This window comes from Lepidochelys kempii, chromosome 9 (assembly GCF_965140285.1).
Source record: "Lepidochelys kempii isolate rLepKem1 chromosome 9, rLepKem1.hap1, whole genome shotgun sequence".
In the NCBI taxonomy this organism is placed as follows: domain Eukaryota; kingdom Metazoa; phylum Chordata; order Testudines; family Cheloniidae; genus Lepidochelys; species Lepidochelys kempii.
In genome coordinates this window covers 1542027-1561778 of record NC_136388.1, presented here as the reverse complement: position 1 = coordinate 1561778, position 19752 = coordinate 1542027, and the positions used below count along the sequence as shown (strand labels likewise).

The following is a 19752-nucleotide window of genomic DNA, read 5'->3' as shown; positions in this document are numbered from 1 at the left end:
GGTACCCAGCAGTCCAATGTAATGCAGGCCAACGCAGGGTAGAAAGGGGATAGTCATGATGAGAAGGTAAGGCGGGATGGATCCAGTTCCCGAGCTGGTGTGCCGTCCTTGTGCGCGCCTTCAAAAGGCCTGTTTCTGGCACAAGGGAGGCTTGGTCTGGCCAGAGCCCTGGCCTGAGGACAGATGCAGCCTCTTCCTGCAGCCCCTATTTCTCCTCCGGGAACCGTCCTGTCGGTTTTGCTGGTAAAACGGCAGAGGAGGCTGCGGTCTGAAATGCCTACGCTGTGTAGCGGGGAGGATGTATGGTCAGGGGCTTGAGGGTGGCCCTCGAGTCTTTTAAATTGTGCAGTCTCCTGTCAGTCTTTTCAGAGAATAGGGCCTGATCTTCAAAGGGTAGGTCTTGAATTGGCTGTTGGACTTCATGAGGAAGTCCAGAGACCTGTCCACCACGGGATCGGAATCCTCTACCAGCGCCTCTGCCTGGATCCCCAGGCTCTTGGCCACCATGCACAACAACAGTTGCAGGACCCTGCTGTCCTCCAAGGCCGGGGCCACTGAAGTGCCTGTAACAGCCTCATCTGGGAAGGATGAGGGCGAGAGCACCAGCACATGGCCTTGGACACTGCCCTCAGAACCAAGTGGGTCATGCTGTTCGTTGGGCTGCTGAATCGCCAGCGCCAAGGTGGTTGCCGGTGCCAAGTCCAGAGTGGCAAGCAAAGGCATTGGCATCATCTCTGGTGCCAGCTCCTGCGAGAGGGCGAAGGATGCTGACACGACCAACGTTGACCTGGATCTCAAAGCCTGGCACTGAACCTGGGCTTGATGCTAGTCCCAGCGAGTCCAAAAGGGCCACTGAGCTGGTGGTTGCCACTGAGGTGGCCACGGCACTGGAGAAGGCTGGCATTGTCGCCGAGATCTAGACCTCCTGCCGCTGGACCTATCTGAACAATAGGACTCCTCCTCAGACTCCGAGGTCTCCGAAAAGGAAGACCATGGAGGAGCAGTACCGGGTGGTGCCGATGAGCAGTGCCAGGCCTCTGGAGATTGGTGCGGTCCCCCTATGTGAGCGGCCGGCAGCGGAGAGTGGCGCAGCGGAGATGGGGAGCTGTGTGACATCATCACCAGCTTGTCCCTAGATGAAATAGATGGCCGGGTTATCACTGGTGCCTCGTCCTTCTGTGGAGAAGGCAGTGCAGTCAGGCGAATAAGGTCCTGCACCACCTCAAAAGTTTAGCAAATGCTAAAGGAGCAGTCAAAGACAATAAGGCCATTGCAGAGAAACTAAATGAATTCTTTGCATCAGTCTTCACTGCTGAGGATGTGAGGGAGATTTCCAAACCTGAGCCATTCTTTTTAGGTGACAAATCTGAGGAACTGTCCCAGATGGAGGTGTCATTAAAGGAGGTTTTGGAACAAAATGATAAACAGTAATAAGTCACCAGGACCAGATGGTATTCACCCAAGAGTTCTGAAGGAACTCAAATGTGAAATTGCAGGACTACTTACTGTAGTCTGTAACCTACCATTCAAATCAGCTTCTGTACCAAATGACTGGAAGATAGCTAATGTGACACCAATTTTTTAAAAGGGCTCCAGAGGTGATCCCGGCAATTACAGGCCTGTACACCTGACTTCAGTACCGGGCAAACTGGTTGAAACTATAGTAAAGAGCAGAATTGTCAGACACATAGATGAACATAATTAGCTGGGGAAGAGTCAATATGGTTTTTGTAAAGGGAAATCATGCCTCAGCCATCTCCTAGAATTCTTTGAGGGGGTCAACAAGCATGTGGACAAGGGGGATCCAGTGGCTGTAGTGTACTTAGATTTTCAGAAAGCCTTTGACAAGGTCCCTCACCAAAGACTCTTAAGCAAAGTAAGCAGTCATGGGATAAGAGGGAAGGTTTTCTCATGGACTGGTAACAGGTTAAAAGATAGGAAACGAAGGGTAGGAATAAATGGTCAGTTTTCAGACTGTAGAGAGGTAAGTAGTGGGGTCTGTACAGGGGTCTGTACTGGGCCCAGTCCTATTTAACATTCAAAAAGGATCTGGAAAAAGGGGCAAACAGTGAGGTGGCAAAATTTGCAGATGATACAAAACTACCCAAGATAGTTAAGTCCCAGGCAGACTGTGAAGAGCTACAAAAGGATCTCTCAAAACTGGGTGACTGGGCAACAAAATGGCAGATGAAATTCAATATTGATAAATGCAAAGTAAAGCATACTGGAAAACATAATCCCAACTATACACATAAAATGATGGGGTCTACATTAGCTGTTACCACTCAGGAAAGAGATCTTGGAGTCATTGAGTGGATGTTTTCAGAGAACAATCCACAAGGTACAGCGGCAGTCAAAAAAAGCAAACAGAACGTTGGGAATGATTAAGAAAGGGATAGATAATAAGACAGAAAACATCATATTGCCTCTATATAAATCCATGGTACGCCTACATCTTGAATACTGCGTGCAGATGTGGTCACCCCATCTCAAAGAAAGATATATTGGAATTGGAAAAGGTTCAGAAAAGGGCAACAAAAATGATTAGGGGTATGGAATGGCTGCCGTATGAGGAGAGATTAATAAGACTGGGACTTTTCAGCTTGGAAAAGAGACAACTAAGGGGATATGATAGAGGTCTATAAAATCATGACTGGTGTGGAGAAAGTAAATAAGGAAATGTTATTTACTCCTTCTCATAACACAAGAACTAGGGGTCACCAAATGAAATTAATAGGGAGCAGGTTTAAAACAAACAAAAGGAAGTATTTTTTCCACACAAGGCACAGTCAACTTGTGGAACTCCTTGCCAGAGGATGTTGTGAAGGCCAAGACTATAACAGGGTTCAAAAAATAAGTTTGTGGAGGATAGGTCCATCAATGACTGTTAGCCAGGATGGGTAGGGATGGTGTCCCTAGTCTCTGTATGCCAGAAGCTGGGAACGGGCGACGGGATGGATCACTTGATGATTACCTATTCTGTTTTATTCCCTCTAGGGCACCTGGCATTGGCCACCGTCGGAAGACAGGATACTGGGCTAGACAGACCTTTGGTCTGACCCAGTATGGCCATTCTTATGTTCTGTGTACTCACTCCATAAAAGATAAACACACTTCATGCTTTTCTGATTCAGTGCTTTTTTAAGAGCACAGATTACTGTGAAGTCACTTTACTTCTCAACTAAATAAAAGGCCACTGACATACATTGTGATTTTTTTTTTTTTTTTTGGAGAAGGAAGGTTCGAAAGGATAGAGAATTAAGGATCATGCGAACAGTTTTAAAAGTGAATGAATCAGAAGTAACAAAACTAGGTATTTTTATGACCACATAGGCCTCTGGCATTTGACATACGGATCACTCAAAACACAATTTTAAATTAGGTAAGCCACTCCAATAAGTTATTCTTAAAATAGTTTTAAATGAATGCAGAAACTTAAGCAGTAATTCTCCCCAACTGTTGCATCATGTACACTCTGTTACTGGTATCTTTCCTCTGCTGGGCTCACAGCCTAGAGTTGAGTTTCTGTTAGGGACTGAACTATTTCAGAGTTGCGAGCAGAATATAACTACGGCAGTGTTCCTTCTAATTTTTCCCACACATGTGCAGAAAGAATTTTGTTATGTGCACCAATATGGAGGTGATGTATGACACATCACCTCCATATTGGTGCACATAACAAAATTCATGCGACGGGGGGTGGGGCTGAGGGGTTTGGAGTGTGGGAGGGGGCTCAGGGATGAGGCAGAGGGTTGAGGTGCAGTTGGGGGTGAGGGCTCCGGCTGGCTGTGTGGGCCCTGGGAATGAGGGGTTTCGGGTGCAGGAGGAGTGAGGGCTCCAGCTGGGGGTGCAGGCTGGGGTGAGGGGTTTAGGGTGCAGGCTGGCCGGGGGCTACGGCGGGGAGAGAAGACTCCCCCCAGCTCTCTCTCCCCACAGCAGCACCTGGTGGGGGGGGGATGCTTCTCCCCACTGCGGCAGCACTGGGGCTGGGGCCACAGGATAGGTTCCTCTCCCTCACCCACAGCAGGTCCAGGGCTGGGCTGGGGCGCCTCTACCCCCATCTGCAGCAGGTCGGGGGGGTGGGGAGAGGAGCTGGGCTGGGGCGCCTCTCCCCAGGCCACAGCAGGTCCGTCCACAGTCCAGGCCGCCAGCGATGATCTACCACTTCAGGCTCCGGCTGCCTGCCAGTGACAGGGAGAGCGGGGGCTGAGAGGAGCGGGATGGAGAGAAGCCCTGGGCCAGAGGGCCCATAGGAGCACGGAGAAGGGTCCGGAGAAGAGACAAATGCAGTGCAAGTGAAGTGGAGCACTGGGCGGGCTGGATCAGGGCCAGGGGAGGGGCACCACGGCAGGTCCAGGGCTGGTTGAGAGGCATCTCTCCCCACCACAGCCCTGAGGACTTAGAGTCACAGATTAACATCAACTGATCCTTATTCTCGGATATGTAGGTTACTTAACAAAGGAAGTAGCTTTTCCTCAATGAAACTCTTTATTTTTATCTTACTGTACAACAACCTGAAACAGGAAACACTTCAGCATACAATTTTCAACATTCAAACACAATTATCTAGGAAAGACTATTAGGTAACTAGCTACAAAATCAATAGGTTTTAGTTGGGGGGCGGGGAAAGGTTATTTAAACTTTTAAGACCTACCATGTCAACTGCATATACAGATTTATCTCAAGGACCAGTTGTAATAGGCACCCTACATATTTGTAGTAAAAAAAGGTCACCACCCCAAAGAGCTCACAGTCTAAGGCCCTGATCCTCCAAATAGTTAGGCCTGGTCTATGCTTAAAAATTAGATCGACCTAGCTATGTCACTCAGCACTGTGAAAATTTTTGAGCCTTGAGTGCTGTAGTTAGGTTGACCTAGCCACCAGAGTAGACACGGCTAGGTTGATGGAAGAATTATTCCATCTAACTATCACCTCTCAGAGAGATGGCTTAACTACATCAACGGAAAAACCCCTTCCATCAACGTAGGAAGCATCTATACTCCAGCACTAAAACGGCACAGCTGCAGCTCCATACCTGTGTCGCTTAGCATCTGTAGCGTAGGTATGCCCGAACATACACACTTAATTGACTACTGGGCGTAGTTCAAGTGTTTGCATGATTGTGGCCTCAAAGACTGCTTTAAAGAGTGTAGTGTGTACTTAAGCAGTAGCTACATAATGTGTGTGTCGGGGTGGGATAGTGGAAAAAAATCAAGCTAATCATGGAAATGGAAGTAAATCTTTAGACAATTCTTCCTGAATTGTTAATTTCAGGAAAATTGCTTTTGCTTTAAGAAGTGCCTCCTTTTACAGTGTATTGAAGTATGTTTTTTTCTACTTTTCTCTAACATAAAGAAAGTCAAAGCAGATTGAAATTCAGTAAGGAAAGTTTTAGAACATTTCCCCCTGGGTTTTCTTTAAATCTGATAAAGCACAAGTTGTTGAATTCAGTGCTTCTAGCGGTACCAGCTTAGATCTACTTCCTAAAACGAACTTTAACCAAGCAAAACTGTAAAATCTAACTCCTTTTTGTATTTGACAAAGAGGCAGCATCACGAGGATCTGAAGTCCTCCAGAAAAGGAAGGGTGGTCTAGTGGTTAGGTCGCTAGCCCAGCTCTTGCATTGTCCCACGTTCAACTCCTTGCTTTACCACAGATTTCCTATGTGTCCTTGGGCAAATCACTCAAGTCCAGATATTTGAAGGTATTTAGGTGCCTAAACACATTTAAACATATGGGACTTAGTGTCTTTGTGCCTCAGTTCCCCATCTGTAAAATGGGGAGAATAGCATTTTCCTAGTTCATAGGGATGTTGGGAGGATAAATACATTAAAAGATTCCGAGGCACTCAGATACTACAATACGGGGCCATACAAGAACCTAAGAAAGTCAAAGGCCTAGCAATATCAGTGCACAAAAGATAGGTATGATAAATTACTATTCCACTTGAAAAAATCTGTAACTCACCTTCCAGACTAATGTTCTAAAACAATTTGTTTATTCGTTGTTGAGATAAGCATTGGAAAAGCCAAAAATATTTAGTAACCAATGAAATAGAAGAGACTAGAAATGGATGAGAAGCGTGAGAGTTAGAAACACGTAGTATGGAAGTAGAGTGGAAGAAAGAGCGTAAACGGAAAGTGACATTTCCCCTAAACCAACAACTTCCAGAGCAGCAGAAGCTAGAACGCTGATGACTGGGTAGGAAAATGAACAATTCAACACCCTTGGCTTTTTCAGCACTATGTTGGCTGTGTGACATGGTTCATACTTCAAACACTACAATTACTATTACTTCTAGTGCCAGATGGGAGTGAAGACTTCTTGAAGTTAGCACAACAGGTGTATTCTACAACCATTTATTAAATTGGACCATGATCTCAGAGCTTAAGCAGGGTCAGCCCAGCTCAGTACTGGGAGAGAAGACCTGGAAGGAAAATCAGTTTCTACAAGAAATTGTGTTGGTGACTCGACCTGATCTTTGGCCAGGAACTCTCTTTTGTTCTGGTTGTACAGTTATGATAATACAAATAATAAAAACAGCAATGCATGCGTCTTCTCTGAATCAGTACTGAACTGGTGTCCAAGCCAGGTGACTGGGGTAACTGTCTTGTTAGAGGTGCTCTCTATAAGAAGAAAAAGTAAGGTCCAGATCCTGTGGAATTTTTCACAAGATTAAAAATGCTAACCCTAATATGAAAAGGAGTACTTGTGGCACCTTAGAGACTAACAAATTATGCTAACCAAATTCCTATTTTGGTAATTACATTCTGCCTTCCTAAAATTTCCCCTGCAACTGCTATTGAATATTAAAAAACCAAGGCAAAATATATTCTAAACTTCACTGTTTAAACATACTAGCGTCGGGTCAGAACTGAAAATAACCTGACCCTCTCGAGCTCCCGTGAGTCATCTCTGTTAATCTCCTCCTGCCTGGGGAGGTCAGCACAGCGGCAGCTGAGTGCCCCACTCCTGCCAACTACCACCCACCTTGGTGGGCGTTTTGTGTGCTGCAGAGCGAGCGTGCCAATGAGTGACAACACTTCTCACTCCACAGCACACAAAGCTCAGCAAAGCAACAGCATCCGGCAGAAGCCACGGCCATGACACCCCAGGAGGTGACCAGAGATGGATCACAGACACAGGGAGCAGGAAGCCCCCACCAATCCAAGCCGCAAGGATGAGGCGGCAGCAGCGCTGACAAAGGTTTGGGTCCTGTGGGTTCGGAAAACACTCGACACTCTTGGGTCAAGTTTGAGTCGGCTTCTGGGTTGGGCTATAAAATTAGACCTGAGCAGATCTCTAAACCAGACTGCTTCTGTCACCTCTCACTCCACCGTTCCTATGTTTCTGCATTATCTAGCTAGACTGTTTAGCTCTTTGAGACAAGGAGTCTGTGCCTTCTTACCTATTTTTAAGGCACTTCATATACAGCTGGCAGCATACAAGTAACAGGAGGCAGCATGGGCCAGTAGATAAGGCACTAGACTGAGAGAAGACCTTAGTTCTTCTCTCAGCTCCACCCCTTGCTGCGTGACCCTGGGCAAGTCATTTAGCCCCTCTGTGCCGCAGCGTCCCCATCTAACACAGATATTATAATGCCTAACCACTTTTTGAAGTGCTCAGTATTGTTATTAGTACAGCATTTTTCACTTGCTGCCCTAAACTGTTGGGTGGCATTGCTGTGTGCTATTAAACAGCCACAGAGGTTCCTCCCCATAGGTGGAACACTGAGGACTTGTCTAAAACACTACAATAGCACAGCTGCGCCGCTGTAGTGAGTCAGTATAGCCGCTACCTCTGCCGACAGGAGGGATTCTTCATCCGTGTAAGTAATCCACCTCCTCGAGGAGCAGTAGCTAGGTCAACGAAAGAGTTCTTCTGTCAACCTAGCGCCGTCTACACGGGGACTTAGGTCAACTTAACTTCACCTCTCTGGGGTGCGCATTTTTCACACCCTTGTCCAACATAGTTAAATGGACCTAATTTTCTAGTGTAGACCAGGCACAATACTGTACAAAATGCTAGACATCTATTATACACAAGCATGCCACCTTAACAATCAAAAGGAACAGGGGGAAAAGGGAGAGATGATCCTAGCTGATTACAGAATTATCAGCAGAAAATGAGAAGTTAAACCAGATATCATTAAGTTCACAAGTGAAATACCTCTCTTTGGCTCTTGAAGGATATGTCTACACTAGACTTTTTTTAAAAAAAAAATCTCAAATGGACTGATTGCCAATTAACTCAGGGTAGTAAACTACCCTGAAAAGTCCCCAAACGTTTATTCCTTTCTTCAGAAGTTTGGGCATTATTTTAGGGCTCAGCCTAGGTAAAGAAGTCAAGTGCAGATAAACCCAAAGTGAAGAAAAGAGTAAAGATCCATACATTCAGAACAGCAGCAGCATAAGTAATTGCAATTTACAGCACCTAATTCTTCAAGAAGCTAAAAAAAGAGTAACACAGATGTGGCCAGCTGTTCTTTACAAGTTAAAAAGTAATTTCATCATCTACCATAGAGAGGACAATGTTTTATAAAAGTCAACTTTATTCTAAAAGGTAATTGAAGAAAAGCAGCAATGCTTTCAGATGCAGCTGTTCTCAGAAAAGCATGGCTAACCTGTCTCAAAATTCAGTGCAGACTAGATCCAGCAGCTGAGTCCCCTGCAATAAAAACAGGGGGATTACAATAATAGTTGAAATGTACCGTTTCAGTTGCACTGGCAAACCAAGGGTATGTCTTCACTACCTGCCGGATTGGCAGGCAGCAACTGATCCGGGGGGATCGATTTATCGTGTCTGGTCTAGACGTGATCAATCAACCCCCGAGCACTCTCTCATCGACTCCATCGCCACAAGAGGCGGAGTCGACGGGAGAGCAGCAGCAGTCGACTCACTGTGGTGAGGACACCACGGTAAGTCGATCTAAGTACATCGACTTCAGCTAAGTTATTCACATAGCTGAAGTTGCATAACTTAGATCGATCCCCCCCTACCCCAGTGTAGACCAGGGCTAAGAAAGTTATGAGGCTAAACACTACGCGACTCTGACAATACAAAGTGATCGATGTCTTAGCAGCTGTTTTTGCTAGAACTACGCAACAACTGGACCAGACTTCTCAGTGTTCAAGATATAATATTTTAATAAACCACAAGGAAAAACAATTAAAACATTAGACTTGGATAACTATGATCAGATGATCTGATCCTACAATCACTAAGCATAGAACTTATTATTAGGTGTAGCAATGTTGTTAAAAACCCAGCACAGTGGATTTTTTCAGGGGATGTTATTGCTTTTTTCATTGTTAGTACTTCTGTGACATTCTGAAGTAATTACATGACTATATATTGGAAATCTTTTTATTTTTAATAGAAACAAAAATTAGAACCTAATTTATTAATAAAAACTAACTAGTCTAAGAACTTAAAAGGGAAGTGATCCTGTTTTTGCTTATGAGGAAACAAAAGATTTAGAACTGTGTAGATAGAAGCCCAGAAGAGAAGAGGAAATGGATGGAGTCATTACTGATGACAAAGGCATGCCTAGTGGGTTAACCAACTACCACTGAATGTTCATGTGGACGGGGGGGATGCAGTAGGTAAAGCTGTAACTTGTGAGGGGTCTTGGCTTTCTAGAATTTGGGAACTTCTGGAAGTTGAACAGGGTATCTGATAATATGGTTCTGTGCAAAGCTACCTAGCTCATCTTGTTTTTCAGTTTTCACAATGCTGAATTCACTTGGTGGTTGTTTCAGACTATAAAGGTAGTAAATGTGAAAGTTGTTGATCCATAATCCAGATATGTGATTGACTGGTGATTACCAAACATCACTACAGAGAAGGAAGGGAAAGAAGCAAATGAGTGGATTGAAGGAGTTAAAATAGAAGACTATTTTGTCTCAGTTGCTGAAGATACTATCCAAGAATTCAGAGTAAGATTTGCCATTTGTTCTGAAAAATAAAATGGAAAAGATGAGAGAACTATTCAGATACAAACATCTTAAGCTTCTGCTGTATGGATGTTTGGCACACTTTAGTGCAGAATGCAGTGGCATGCCTGCCCAGTGGCCATCCACAGTGAGAGCACACTGAGTGCTCCATGAGTCCACTAGCTTCCAATTAGTTTTCTAATGGAGTTTAGATTGTTAGTTTAGATACATAAAACCCTAAATAGTTTGGAACCTAGCTAATGCCTCTCTCTGCCCTGTGATATACTGCAACAACTCCAAATAGCAGAGGTTGTTTGAAGTGCTGGTGGCTGGGCATTTCCCTTGGAGGGTCCTCAATGCTTGAACATGATCTCCTCCACGGTCTGACAAAACGTTGATTTATTGACCTTCAGAAGATGCTGCAACACTCACATCAAGCTCATTCCCAGGCCTTCGCCAAAGAGATGGGTTGAGGGATAGAGGGTGGATGTTTGAGAGAGATTATTTTGCTGTGTTGTTGCTAACAGGATTTAGTCTGTTAAATTTAAGTCGTTATAGTTTGGAATTATCATCCATGATTATCTACTACTAGGAGCCAGTTGGGACAGATGCTTTTAAATAAATTTGAAAACATACAAGAAAATAATGAAAGGTCTAAATACAACTGGAAAACCTGAACATCAGGTGAATTTTTAAGTTCTTAAACTCAGCTGAACCATACCCTATCAGAACTGACACACATGTGAAGGTTCCTTACATGGAATACATTTCTTGCAAAAGTTATCAGCTCACGGTTGCCTAGGAATAAACTGCAGGTTTACTGAGCTGTAAGAATGTCCCCGATGTCATAGGAAAGCGGCAGTACTGCTGCAGTTATACGTAAAGGGGAGGTTTTATCAAGAAGGAAAATTCAAGGGATTTGTTAATGAGAATACTAGTTATCCTACAAGGAGTGAGCCAGACACTAATGCAGGTTATATCTGGGGTTACAAATAGGGTGACCAGATAGCAAGTGTGAAGAATCAGGACAGGGGGTGGGGGGTAATAGGCACCTATATAAGAAAAAGCCCCGAATATCAGGACTGTCCCTATAAAATCAGGGCATCTGGCCACCCTAGTTAAGAGTGCAGTCATTTAATAATTAATAGATGTAGTTGAACTCATGACACTGGCGAAACTGAAAACATTTTACATTTATTAATAGCTGTGTCAAGCTGCTGAAAAACCAAGGTGTTACTGAAGCCTGCATTCTTCAAATTTGTGTTTCTCATATAGCTATTTCATACTTTTGATTGAATTTGTTGATTCCTGAAAAGCACTTCACAGGAGCACAAACTATCAGAGCAGTTTTCCTCAGGGTTTTGCTGCTGAATACCACCTCCAGTTCTGATTTTATCAGCCCTCAAAAAGCATGGTCATGCTTCTTCAGCAGTCCTTGGATGGGGAAAATGGAAGGGGCTGCAGGAAGTGGTGTTCTTCCCTCTGAATTAGTGTCTGTGCTTGATGTTAGGAGTACTGTGTGGTTAGAAGTGCCAGATTTGCAGCGAGATGCTTTTGGAATGAGACGTAAAAGCAAAGTCTTGACCCCTGTGGTCAATAAAACAAGTGACACTATGCAAAAGAAAAGGAGGACTTGTGGCACCTTAGAGACTAACCAATTTATTTGAGCATGAGCTTTCGTGAGCTAACCAATTTATTTGAGCATGAGCTTTCGTGAGCTGCTGTAGCTCACGAAAGCTCATGCTCAAATAAATTGGTTAGTCTCTAAGGGGCCACAAGTAATCCTTTTCTTTTTGCGAATACAGACTAACACGGCTGTTACTCTGAAACCTGTCACTATGCAAAAGAGCATAAGCAACTAAAGCCCTGGCTAAATCTCACTTTAGCTAATGACATTCTGCCTACCTGAAATTCCCAGGAAGTTTCAAATGGACATCCTTTTCTTCACTGCCCGTCCTAAATTGTGGCGAGGTGTTACTGTGTACGGTTATCAAAGACATGTTTCACCCCAGAAGTGGCAGCATCTCAGTGACAAGTGGAACGTGTGGAATGCAGCAGTTATAAATTGGTTTGTGATCCTTCAGGATGAGGGAGACTATGTAAGCACTTCAGGTCTTGACTACCCACAAACACGGTACTCAGTTTGAACAAAAAACCTGTTTTAATTAAATCAGTGTAGCCCCCAAATGGACCCTCTTAAATTGATACCAGAACACTTTGTATCAACATAGCCGAGGACTGCTCTACATCCGAGACTGAAGCTGAAACTGTAGTCTTTCAGGGGTGCGGAAAACCCCGCGAGTGACAGAAGTTTTCGTGGGGAGAGGCCCAGCAGGCAGAGCGCTCGAGGGCCGGGAGGGAGCCCGACAAGGGCTGCTTATTTTTCATCGCCGGGAGAGCCCGCCCCGGCCGCAGGGCTGGTCTGCTCGGGCAGGGCGCAGCGCCGCCGCAGCCCCGGCCCACGGGCCGTGTGGACACGCCGAGGGCGGGACAGAGGATCCCGAAATCCAGAGTCGGGGCGGGGCAGGCAGGGAGCAAGAAACCCCCGAGGTGAGGGGCCGGGAGCCGCAGCCGGGACAGCTCTTCAGGCTCGAGTCAACGAGCTTCGCCCCGCGTCTGGCGGTGGCCCCGCCGGGGCGAGGGGGCCAGACCCCGGCGGGGCAGAGACGAGGGGCGGCCGCGGGGCGAGGGGCCGGACCCCGGCGGGGGCAGAGACGAGGGGCGGCCGCGGGCCGAGGGGGCCGGACCCCGGCGGGGCAGAGACGAGGGGCGGCCGCGGGGGCCGGACCCCGGCGGGGCAGAGACGAGGGGCGGCCGCGGGGGCCGGACCCCGGCGGGGCAGAGACGAGGGGCGGCCGCGGGGGGCCGGACCCCGGCGGGGCAGAGACGAGGGGCGGCCGCGGGGCGAGGGGGCCGGACCCCGGCGGGGCAGAGACGAGGGGCGGCCGCGGGGCGAGGGGCCGGACCCCGGCGGGGCAGAGACGAGGGGCGGCCGCGGGGCGAGGGGCCGGACCCCGGCGGGGCAGAGACGAGGGGCGGCCGCGGGGGCCGGACCCCGGCGGGGCAGAGACGAGGGGCGGCCGCGGGGCGAGGGGCCGGACCCCGGCGGGGCAGAGACGAGGGGCGGCCGCGGGGCGAGGGGGCCGGACCCCGGCGGGGCAGAGACGAGGGGCGGCCGCGGGGCGAGGGGGCCGGACCCCGGCGGGGCAGAGACGAGGGGCGGCCGCGGGGCGAGGGGCCGGACCCCGGCGGGGCAGAGACGAGGGGCGGCCGCGGGGCGAGGGGCCGGACCCCGGCGGGGCAGAGACGAGGGGCGGCCGCGGGGGCCGGACCCCGGCGGGGCAGAGACGAGGGGCGGCCGCAGGGCGAGGGGCCGGACCCCGGCGGGGCAGAGACGAGGGGCGGCCGCAGGGCGAGGGGCCGGACCCCGGCGGGGCAGAGACGAGGGGCGGCCGCGGGGGCCGGACCCCGGCGGGGCAGAGACGAGGGGCGGCCGCGGGGGCCGGACCCCGGCGGGGCAGAGACGAGGGGCGGCCGCGGGGGCCGGACCCCGGCGGGGCAGAGACGAGGGGCGGCCGCGGGGGCCGGACCCCGGCGGGGCAGAGACGAGGGGCGGCCGAGGGGGCCGGACCCCGGCGGGGCAGAGACGAGGGGCGGCCGCGGGGCGAGGGGGCCGGACCCCGGCGGGGCAGAGACGAGGGGCGGCCGCGGGGCGAGGGGGCCGGACCCCGGCGGGGCAGAGACGACGGGCGGCCGCGGGGGCCGGACCCCGGCGGGGCAGAGACGAGGGGCGGCCGCGGGCCGAGGTGGCCGGACCCCGGCGGGGCAGAGACGAGGGGCGGCCGCGGGCCGAGGGGGCCGGACCCCGGCGGGGCAGAGACGACGGGCGGCCGCGGGGCCGGACCCCCGGCGGGGCAGAGACGAGGGGCGGCGGCGGGCCGAGGGGGCCGGACCCCGGCGGGGCAGAGACGAGGGACCCCCCGCGGACCCCTCCCCAGCGGAGCCCGAGCCTCGGTCTTCCCGCGCCGGGGCGCTGACAGGCCGCGCGGGGCCGGCCCCGCCTGAGGCCGGGAGCCCGCGGACAGGACAGACCCGGCCCGGCCCGGCCCCCGGGGGCGGCGAGCCCGAGCCCGAGCCCGAGCCCGAGCCGGCCCCGCGCAGCCACCCCCCCCACCCCCCCGCGCGGGGCCGGGGCCGGGGCCGGGGGCGGGCGCGAGGCTCCACCCGCCCCGCACGTGCTCCCCGCGCGCGCCCCCGCAGACTCACCCGGCGGCGCGGCGGCCCCTAGCTCAGCCCCATGGCCGCGGCGGCGCGCGCGGGCCGGCTCCTGTGCAGCGCGCGGGCGGGGAACCGCTTCCAACCGGCTCCGCGCACCGGAGCGGGCGGGGGGGGCAGGACGTGACGTCAGCCCGTTACCCGCGGGGGGAGGTGCCGGAAACACCCCCCGCCCCCCGCGCGGGGCTCCGAGGGGGCGTTGGGGGGCGGCACGGGGGCGTCTGGGATCGGGGAGGGGGCGTTGGGGGCGGCACGGGGGGGTCTGGGATCGGGGAGGGGGCGTTGGGGTGGCGCGGGGGGGTCTGGGGTGGGGGAGGGGGCATTGGGGGGCGGCACGGGGGGGTCTGGGATGGGGGCGGGGGCGTTGGGGGGCGGCACGGGGGAGTCTGGGGTGGGGGAGGGGGCGTTGGGGGGCGGCACGGGGGCGTCTGGGATGGGGGAGGGGGCGTTGGGGGGCGGCACGTGGGGCTGGGGTGGGGGAGGGGCGTTGGGGGGGCGACACGGGGGCGTCTGGGATGGGGGAGGGGGCGTTGGGGCGGCACGGGGGGGTCTGGGAGGGGGGAGGGGGCGTTGGGGGGCGGCACGGGGGGGTCTGGGATCGGGGAGGGGGCGTTGGGGTGGCGTGGGGGGGTCTGGGGTGGGGGAGGGGGCGTTGGGGGGCGGCACGGGGGGGTCTGGGATCGGGGAGGGGGCGTTGGGGTGGCGCGGGGGGGTCTGGGGTGGGGGAGGGGGCATTGGGCGGCACGGGGGAGTCTGGGGTGGGGGAGGGGGCGTTGGGGGGCGGCACGTGGGGCTGGGGTGGGGGAGGCGCGTTGGGGGGGCGACACGGGGGCGTCTGGGATGGGGGAGGGGGCGTTGGGGTGGCGCGGGGGGGTCTGGGGTGGGGGAGGGGGCATTGGGGGCAGCACGGGGGCGTCTGGGATCGGGGAGGGGGCGTTGGGGGCGGCACGGGGGGGTCTGGGATCGAGGAGGGGGCGTTGGGGTGGCGCGGGGGGGTCTGGGGTGGGGGAGGGGGCATTGGGGCGGCACGGGGGCATCTGGGATCGGGGAGGGGGCGTTGGGGGCGGCACGGGGGGTCTGGGATGGGGGAGGGGGCATTGGGGGGCGGCACGGGGGGGTCTGGGATGGGGGAGGGGGCGTTGGGGGGCGGCACGGGGGGGTCTGGGATCGGGGAGGGGGCGTTGGGGTGGCGCGGGGGGGTCTGGGGTGGGGGAGGGGGCATTGGGGGCGGCACGGGGGCGTCTGGGATGGGGGAGGGGGCGTTGGGGGGCGGCACGGGGGCGTCTGCGATGGGGGAGGGGGCGTTGGGGGGCGGCACGGGGGGGTCTGGGATCGGGGAGGGGGCGTTGGGGTGGCGCGGGGGGGTCTGGGGTGGGGGAGGGGGCATTGGGGGGCGGCACGGGGGAGTCTGGGGTGGGGGAGGGGGCGTTGGGGGGCGGCACGTGGGGCTGGGGTGGGGGAGGGGCGTTGGGGGGGCGACACGGGGGCGTCTGGGATGGGGGAGGGGGCGTTGGGGGGGCGCGGGGGGGTCTGGGGTGGGGGAGGGGGCATTGGGGGCAGCACGGGGGCGTCTGGGATCGGGGAGGGGGCGTTGGGGGCGGCACGGGGGGGTCTGGGATCGAGGAGGGGGCGTTGGGGGTGGCGCGGGGGGTCTGGGGTGGGGGAGGGGGCATTGGGGCGGCACGGGGGCATCTGGGATCGGGGAGGGGGCGTTGGGGGCGGCACGGGGGGTCTGGGATGGGGGAGGGGGCATTGGGGGGCGGCACGGGGGAGTCTGGGGTGGGGGAGGGGGCGTTGGGGGGCGGCACGGGGGCGTCTGGGATGGGGGAGGGGGCGTTGGGGGGCAGCATGGGGGGGTCTGGGATCGGGGAGGGGGCGTTGGGGTGGCGCGGGGGGGTCTGGGGTGGGGGAGGGGGCATTGGGGGCGGCACGGGGGCGTCTGGGATCGGGGAGGGGGCGTTGGGGGCGGCACGGGGGGTCTGGGATGGGGGAGGGGGCGTTGGGGCGGCATGGGGGAGTCTGGGGGGGGGCGTTGGGGGGCGGCACGGGGGGGTCTGGGATCGGGGAGGGGGCGTTGGGGTGGCGCGGGGGGGTCTGGGGTGGGGGAGGGGGCATTGGGGGGCGGCACAGGGGAGTCTGGGATGGGGGAGGGGGCGTTGGGGGGCGGCACGGGGGGGTCTGGGATCGGGGAGGGGCGTTGGGGTGGCGCGGGGGGGTCTGGGGTGGGGGAGGGGGCATTGGGGGGCGGCACGGGGGAGTCTGGGGTGGGGGAGGGGGCGTTGGGGGGCGGCACGGGGGCGTCTGGGATGGGGGAGGGGGCGTTGGGGGGCAGCACGGGGGGGTCTGGGATCGGGGAGGGGGCGTTGGGGTGGCGCGGGGGGGTCTGGGGTGGGGGAGGGGGCATTGGGGGCAGCACGGGGGCGTCTGGGATCGGGGAGGGGGCGTTGGGGGCGGCACGGGGGGGTCTGGGATCGAGGAGGGGGTGTTGGGGTGGCACGGGGGGGTCTGGGGTGGGGGAGGGGGCATTGGGGGGCGGCACGGGGGGGTCTGGGATGGGGGCGGGGGCGTTGGGGGGCGGCACGGGGGAGTCTGGGGTGGGGGAGGGGGCGTTGGGGGGCGGCACGGGGGCGTCTGGGATGGGGGAGGGGGCGTTGGGGGGCGGCACGTGGGGCTGGGGTGGGGGAGGGGCGTTGGGGGGGCGACACGGGGGCGTCTGGGATGGGGGAGGGGGCGTTGGGGCGGCACGGGGGGGTCTGGGAGGGGGGAGGGGGCGTTGGGGGGCGGCATGGGGGGGTCTGGGATCGGGGAGGGGGCGTTGGGGTGGCGTGGGGGGGTCTGGGGTGGGGGAGGGGGCGTTGGGGGGCGGCACGGGGGGGTCTGGGATCGGGGAGGGGGCGTTGGGGTGGCGCGGGGGGGGTCTGGGGTGGGGGAGGGGGCATTGGGGGGCGGCACGGGGGAGCCTGGGGTGGGGGAGGGGGCGTTGGGGGGCGGCACGTGGGGCTGGGGTGGGGGAGGCGCGTTGGGGGGGCGACACGGGGGCGTCTGGGATGGGGGAGGGGGCGTTGGGGTGGCGCGGGGGGGTCTGGGGTGGGGGAGGGGGCATTGGGGGGCGGCACGGGGGAGCCTGGGGCGGGGGAGGGGGCGTTGGGGGGCGGCACGTGGGGCTGGGGTGGGGGAGGCGCGTTGGGGGGGCGACACGGGGGCGTCTGGGATGGGGGAGGGGGCGTTGGGGTGGCGCGGGGGGGTCTGGGGTGGGGGAGGGGGCATTGGGGGCAGCACGGGGGCGTCTGGGATCGGGGAGGGGGCGTTGGGGGCGGCACGGGGGGGTCTGGGATCGAGGAGGGGGCGTTGGGGTGGCGCGGGGGGGTCTGGGGTGGGGGAGGGGGCATTGGGGCGGCACGGGGGCATCTGGGATCGGGGAGGGGGCGTTGGGGGCGGCACGGGGGGTCTGGGATGGGGGAGGGGGCATTGGGGGGCGGCACGGGGGGGTCTGGGATGGGGGAGGGGGCATTGGGGGGCGGCACGGGGGGGTCTGGGATCGGGGAGGGGGCGTTGGGGTGGCGCGGGGGGGTCTGGGGTGGGGGAGGGGGCATTGGGGGCGGCACGGGGGAGTCTGGGGTGGGGGAGGGGGCGTTGGGGGGCGGCACGGGGGCGTCTGGGATGGGGGAGGGGGCGTTGGGGGGCGGCACGGGGGCGTCTGCGATGGGGGAGGGGGCGTTGGGGGGCGGCACGGGGGGGTCTGGGATCGGGGAGGGGGCGTTGGGGTGGCGCGGGGGGGTCTGGGGTGGGGGAGGGGGCATTGGGGGGCGGCACGGGGGAGTCTGGGGTGGGGGAGGGGGCGTTGGGGGGCGGCACGTGGGGCTGGGGTGGGGGAGGGGCGTTGGGGGGGCGACACGGGGGCGTCTGGGATGGGGGAGGGGGCGCGGGGGGGTCTGGGGTGGGGGAGGGGGCATTGGGGGCAGCACGGGGGCGTCTGGGATCGGGGAGGGGGCGTTGGGGGCGGCACGGGGGGGTCTGGGATCGAGGAGGGGGCGTTGGGGTGGCGCGGGGGGTCTGGGGTGGGGGAGGGGGCATTGGGGCGGCACGGGGGCATCTGGGATCGGGGAGGGGGCGTTGGGGGCGGCACGGGGGGTCTGGGATGGGGGAGGGGGCGTTGGGGCGGCACGGGGGAGTCTGGGGTGGGGGAGGGGGCGTTGGGGGGCGGCACGGGGGCGTCTGGGATGGGGGAGGGGGCGTTGGGGGGCAGCATGGGGGGGTCTGGGATCGGGGAGGGGGCGTTGGGGTGGCGCGGGGGGGGTCTGGGGTGGGGGAGGGGGCATTGGGGGCGGCACGGGGGCGTCTGGGATCGGGGAGGGGGCGTTGGGGGCGGCACGGGGGGTCTGGGATGGGGGAGGGGGCGTTGGGGCGGCATGGGGGAGTCTGGGGGGGGGGCGTTGGGGGGCGGCACGGGGGGGTCTGGGATCGGGGAGGGGGCGTTGGGGTGGCGCGGGGGGGGTCTGGGGTGGGGGAGGGGGCATTGGGGGGCGGCACAGGGGAGTCTGGGATGGGGGAGGGGGCGTTGGGGGGCGGCACGGGGGGGTCTGGGATCGGGGAGGGGGCGTTGGGGTGGCGCGGGGGGGTCTGGGGTGGGGGAGGGGGCATTGGGGGGCGGCACGGGGGAGTCTGGGGTGGGGGAGGGGGCGTTGGGGGGCGGCACGGGGGAGTCTGGGGTGGGGGAGGGGGCGTTGGGGGGCAGCACGGGGGGGTCTGGGATCGGGGAGGGGGCGTTGGGGTGGCGCGGGGGGGTCTGGGGTGGGGGAGGGGGCATTGGGGGCAGCACGGGGGCGTCTGGGATCGGGGAGGGGGCGTTGGGGGCGGCACGGGGGGGTCTGGGATCGAGGAGGGGGTGTTGGGGTGGCACGGGGGGGTCTGGGGTGGGGGAGGGGGCATTGGGGGCGGCACGGGGGCATCTGGGATCGGGGAGGGGGCATTGGGGGGCGGCACGGGGGGTCTGGGATGGGGGAGGGGGCGTTGGGGGGCGGCACGGGGGGGTCTGGGATCGGGGAGGGGGCGTTGGGGTGGCGCGGGGGGGTCTGGGGTGGGGGAGGGGGCATTGGGGGGCGGCACGGGGGCGTCTGGGATGGGGGCGGGGGCGTTGGGGGGCAGCACGGGGGCGTCTGGGATGGGGGCGGGGGCGTTGGGGGGCGGCACGGGGGAGTCTGGGGTGGGGGAGGGGGCGTTGGGGGGCGGCACGGGGGCGTCTGGGATGGGGGCGGGGGCGTCTGGGATGGGGGCGGGGGCGTTGGGGTCGGCACGGGGGAGTCTGGGGTGGGGGAGGGGGCGTTGGGGGGCGGCACGGGGGCGTCTGGGATGGGGGAGGGGGCGTTGGGGGGCGGCACGGGGGGGTCTGGGATCGGGGAGGGGGCGTTGGGGGGCGGCACGGGGGGGTCTGGGATCGGGGAGGGGGCGTTGGGGTGGCGCGGGGGGGTCTGGGATGGGGGAGGGGGCATTGGGGGCGGCACGGGGGCGTCTGGGATCGGGGAGGGGGCGTTGGGGGGCGGCA

At 58.4% G+C, this 19752-nt stretch overlaps 1 protein-coding gene across 1 annotated transcript in view; it reads right to left on the bottom strand.

The window, feature by feature from the left end:
- The window catches only part of ATP13A3 (ATPase 13A3), a 137119-nt gene extending 122800 nt beyond the window's left edge, over positions 1–14319 (bottom strand). The window contains exon 1 of the mRNA XM_078854341.1: positions 14202–14319. The gene's annotated coding sequence lies outside the window, so the exon portion shown is untranslated. The remainder of the gene's footprint in view (positions 1–14201) is intronic.
- Positions 14320–19752: the final 5433 nt, after the last annotated feature.